This window comes from Nannospalax galili, unplaced genomic scaffold, assembly GCF_000622305.1.
Source record: "Nannospalax galili isolate Female #2095 unplaced genomic scaffold, S.galili_v1.0 scaffold458, whole genome shotgun sequence".
NCBI lineage: Eukaryota > Metazoa > Chordata > Mammalia > Rodentia > Spalacidae > Nannospalax > Nannospalax galili.
The window spans coordinates 381,523-387,243 of record NW_008341263.1 but is presented as its reverse complement, the minus strand read 5'-3'; positions in this window follow the sequence as shown (position 1 = coordinate 387,243).

The window sequence follows — 5,721 nt, the reverse complement described above, 5'->3', positions numbered from 1 at the left end:
ATGTACCATATGATATCACTGACTTAAGAATCCACCTGAGCATCAATGAATTTACACCAGTTCCCAGAGTCAGCATTTGCTTGACAATAAATGCAAGTTTGTTTTGAACTAGCTTTGTAGTTCCCCTTTGCATAGCAGCCTGTCAGATTTGCCCCACAAGGCTTGATCCCCTGGCATTTTAAAACGTATCTGAAAGAATAGCATAACCTTAGCTGTTCCTTTCTCCAGAGGCCGAAGGTTTCGGCTAAACTGATCTGGTAAAGGCTGCTTTTGGAACACGGGGACGCTTTTTACATCTTACGCCCTGAGCTGTTAGTGAAGAACTTCCAAATGGCTTCTTTGCAACAAGAAAGGCAGGCCTTTGATTTCTCACTGGACAAAGACCAAGTGCAGAATGAGAGGTCAGAGCTCCCAGGAGGCTTTTTGGAAGCTGCTGAAAGGCGGGGATCACAGGGTCTCCCTAACAAGATGGCTGCTGCATTTCCAACCGGGCCTATCAGTGCCAGCTGCGGATGAGCACTGCTCAGCCTGGCAGGAATGCCTTTGAGGTTGCGAAAGTTTCTTACTAAAGAGACATGACATTCCCCAGGTAGCCGCAGTTTGATACCTGCCATCATTGTATGTTTTTAATGGAGTTCAGTGAGGGATAACATGAGAAAAAAAAAAGTGATGAAAATCAGAGCTGGCCTTACTGCGATGAAGGGCTGGAATGACTACTTTCAGGGGACTACAAAACAAATGGTTTTAAAAACAGGCATAGGGCTAGGCACAGGGCTCAGCTGGTAAAGTGCTTACTACGCACACATGAGGATCTGAGCCCATTACCCTAAACCTGGGTAAAAAGGCTGGGAACGGGAGACGCTGACTGCAGTCTCAGCGGTGGCTTGCCAGGTAGGCACAGGATGACCCCCGGGGCTTGCTGGTCAGCCAGTCCAGGGGGACTACAAAACAAATGGTTTTAAAAACAGGCATAGGGCTAGGCACAGGACTCAGCTGGTAAAGTGCTTACTACGCACACATGAGGATCTGAGCCCAGTACCCTAAACCTGGGTAAAAAAGCTGGGAACGGGCGACGCTGACTGCAGTCTCAGCGGTGGGTTGCCAGGTAGGCACAGGATGACCCCCGGGGCTTGCTGGTCAGACAGTCCAGCTGAATCAGCAACGTACAGGTTCAGAAAAAGGCCGGCCGTGCTTCCAACAGCTAACGGGAGTGTGACGGAGCTACGTGCCTAGTTCTCCCTTCTGCTTTCCAGCCTCCACACGTGCATCCACCTAAACACATCCATACACACAAATTAACATGTTTATTTCACGGAATGTGATGTGGCAGTTCACACAGTATGAGGGGATGGATATAATATCACCGTGGCACAGTGAATTCATCTTCCTCTCATTAACAGGAAAACATTCTGGACAAACATAAAAGTTTGTTTTTTTCCCATCTTATTCTCCATTCACATTGTGTGTGTGTGTGTGTGTGTGTGTGTGTGTGTGTGTGTGTATGGTGTACGCTTTCACGTACCTGCCAGTACACATGTGGATGCAGAGGCCAGAGAAGGACTTTGGAGTCTTTCAACACTGGTCGCCATTGTGTTGCTTTGAGACAGGGTCTCTTTGTCACTGACCCCGGACCTAGGCAGTCTCAGGTTCTTATTAAATTGTCTCTTCTCTCAGATTCTTCTTGGCAGAATCTTAACTTTTATTTTTCAAAACTATCTTCCACTAGCGTCAGCTGCAAGGGGTAGCTATGATAAATAATGGGGTTTTAATTTTAACTTATTTGAAATAATTTAAACTTACACAGCTACATGTGGCTAGGGACTGCCATACTGGGTTTGAGAACCTGTTCACTGGTGGGCAAAGGAGTAAAATGCCTGACAATATGTGGTTGCATTGTGATAATCCTTTTCTAATTTTTGTTGTGGAATATATGTGTGCACACATATGTGAATGAATTCACACACACATGGATACACTCTGTTCAGGAACAATAATCGTGCTATAGTTCAGTTACTGTACTTTGGAGTTTCAAGATTTCAATTTCCTTTTCTGTTTAAAGTTTATAAATGTGTAAGTATATGTTGGGAGTCTGGGAAGATGGCTCTGTCCTGCCCAAATCTGAGGACCTATGTTTCACCTGCAGTATCCACGTAAATCTAGGCCTGGTGGTGTAAGTCTGGAATCCCAGCCCTGTGCAGGCAGAGACAGGCATAGCTCTGGGCCTTACTGATCAGCCTGTGTAGACTAACAGGTAAACTCCAGACTCAACGAGTTTCAAAAAAAGATGTCAATGTCAACCTCTGGCCTTCACTTGCACACACGTGCACACACCTGGATGTATAACATGTGTACACACATGAAGAAAACACACACCATACATGCACATAAGCACACAGATAAACGATGAATAGGTATATTTTAAATTTTGAAATTTGTGACCTAATAAGGTCTTGCTCTCCAGTTTATCCCCTAGTGTCCATTAAATCTGACCTTTTTTTTCTTTGTATGCCGCACGTTTCTTGATTTTAGATGGATGGATGGATGGATAGATAGATAGATGACAGACAGATGATAAATAGATAGATAGATGATAGATAGATGATAACTAGTTTGTTTGTTTACTTGACACAAAGTCTCAGTAAGTTGCCTGGGCTTGTTTTGAGCTTGTACTCCTGTACGAAAGCCTCTCGACTGCTGGGATTTTAGGTGTCTGTCACCAAGCCTGGCTGGTGACTAGTAAGCCATGAATTTAACATGGTTTGGCAGAGACATGTGCACAAAATGTCCCAGTCCACTGGCACAGATACTGGAGAGATGGTGATCAGAAAGAGGAGGTTAGAAGGTGAGGGGAAGAGGAGCGACATGAGGAGACACAGAAAGAAAAGGAAGGAAGCAAACAGGGATGAAGAGGGAAAGGAGGACGGAGAGGAAGAAGAGGAAGAAGAAAGGAGGAGAAAGAAGAAAACAAACCCCAGAAGGCCCCAGGGTCTCTTCCTTCTATAGCCCAGAAAGTCCTTAAACTTTCATCCTCTTGATTTAACCTCGTAAGCTGCTAGCATGACTGTCCTTTGCCACCAGTTCCAGCTCCAAAGTGTTTTTTTAATTGAACTTTTAAAATTTCATACAACACTTCCTACTCAAATTGAGACACCCCTTCCCAATTCATGCCATCCCCTATCCCCCAAACAGAACCCTATGTACTCTGCCATACATGCTTAGTCTTGTTCTTTGAACTGTTTGTATTCAAATGTCCTTCAGTGTAAATGCGTCCGCTGGAGTCTAGTCAGCCCATCCAGTGGTCATATGTAAATCATACTCTCCCTCACCCAGCAGTAATCAGTCTCAAATAGTTCTCAATCTAATGCTGGGCTGCCACCTATTTCTCACCTCCCCTTTGAACTGACATGGGTCCCATTGCCAGGGGCTCACAGGAGGAAGCCTCCCAGTGGCCTGGAGGCCTTCTCATCCCTGTGTTGATGAAACAGCCCTGACTCTTACAGTATTTCTGCCTCCTCTTCCACAAAGGTCCCTGAGCCGTGGGTGGGTGAGGTTCATACAGGAGTGCCATCCTACATTCCACAGTCTCTTATTCTCCAGAACTTGGCCAGTTTGTGGCCTTCTGTGTGCATCGCACTCTGATGTACATGGTAGCCTCACTGGTGAGAGTTGAGGGGTGCATTAGCCCTCTCTCTACCGCTCATTCCACTATGTTCCATGAGCCTTAGTTGTAGAGATTCAACTGTAGATGTGTCACCTAGTACTGGGCATCTCCCAGGTGTGTATTCTCTGTGCCTGACCAGATGTTCAACTAAAACTTCAAAGCTGTAAAGAGATAGAGGAAGACACTAGGAGATGGAAAGACCTCCCATGCTCATGGATTGGTAGAATCAATCTTATGAAAGTGACTTTCTTACCAAAAGCAATTTCTGGAATCAATGCAATCCCAATCAAAATACCCATGACATTCTTCACAAAGCTTGACAAAATCATCCTAAAATTTATATAGAATTACAAATGACCCCGAATAGCCAAAACAATCTTCAACAAAAAGAACAATCCTGGGGAGAATCACCACACCAGAGCTCAGATTATATTACAGAGCTATAGTCATAAAAACGGCACTGAACTAGCACAATCCTGGGGAGAATCACCACACCAGAGCTCAGATTATATTACAGAGCTATAGTCATAAAAACGGCACTGAACTAGCACAATCCTGGGGAGAATCACCACACCAGAGCTCAGATTATATTACAGAGCTATAGTCATAAAAACGGCACTGAACTAGCACAAAAACAGACACACAGATCAATAGAACACAATAGAAGACCCAGACATGAGTTCCTATACTTTCAGCCACCTGATACTCGACAAAGATGCTAAGAACACAAAGGAGGAGAGTCGGCATCTTCACAAGTGGTGCTGGCAAAACTGGATCTCCACCTGCAGAACAATGAAACCTGGCCCTAATCTTTCACCCCACGTGAAAGCCAACTCCGAATGCATCAAAGATCTCAATATAAAACCTGAAACTCAGAAAGTGCTAGAAGAAAACACAGGCAGCACCCTTCAAGGTATAGTCATAGGAAAGGACTTTCTAAATCAGATACCGGCTGCTCAGGCGCTAAAGTCAACAATCAGTGGGTGGGACCTCATTAAATTACAGTTTCTCTACAGCAAAATAAACAGCTAAGGAAGGGAAGAGGAAACTCACTGAGGGAGAAAATCTCCATCAGCTACACATCCCACAGAGGATTACTATCCAGAATATACAAAGAATTCAAAAAAAAAGGAAGAAGAAAAATAAAGGACCCAATGAAAAGATGGGTTATAGACCTAAACAGAGTGTTCTCCAGCCAAAAAATCAAAGCAGCTAAGAAGCACCTTAAAAAGTGCTCAACATCCTTAGTAATCAGAGTAATGCAGATAAAAAACAGTTTAAGATTCCATCTGACCCCAGTCAGATTGGGAAAGATCCAGAGAACAAAAGACTGCGATGCTGGAGAGGATGTGGAGAAAGAGGAACGCTCGCTCATTCACTCTGGTGGGAATGTGAACTCGTGCAACCACTATGGAGAGCAGTGTGGAGAACACTCAAAAAACTGAGAATGAGCCTATCATATGATGCAGTGATACCACTCCTTGGCATATACCCAAAGGACTCATCCTACTGGACACCCACGTTTGTTGCTGCTCTCTTCACAGTAGGTAAGAAATGGAAACAATTACATGTCTCTCAACTGATGAATGGTTAATGAAAATGTACTTCTACTCAGTGGAGTTCTACTCAGCACTAAGAAAAGATGAAATTATGAAATTTGCGGGTAAATGGATGGCGCTAGAGAGTGTTGTACTAAGTGATGTGACGCAAACGCAGATAAGCGAGCGACATCTATTCTGCCCCATTTGTGGATTGTAGCACCAATCCCTTATGTGCGAGTACATGAATTCTGGTGTAAGACCAGGAGCCAGGTAAAGGGAAAGCATACATGGAGGTAAAGGAAAAGAAAGAACCTGAAAGTGAAATAGTAGGGAACGGATGTTACCCGAGGGAGGTGGGAAAATGGGAGTAACTGTTGAGGAGAGGAGGGAGGGATATGCAAGGAACCATGGTGTTAGGGAGGGAGGGAAGTCAGGAGAGGAAAGATGCCCAGAGTCAAGAGGTGCTGGAGGGAGGGATAATTGGGGCACTGTGACTAGGGGGGGCCTGAGGAGGAAAGT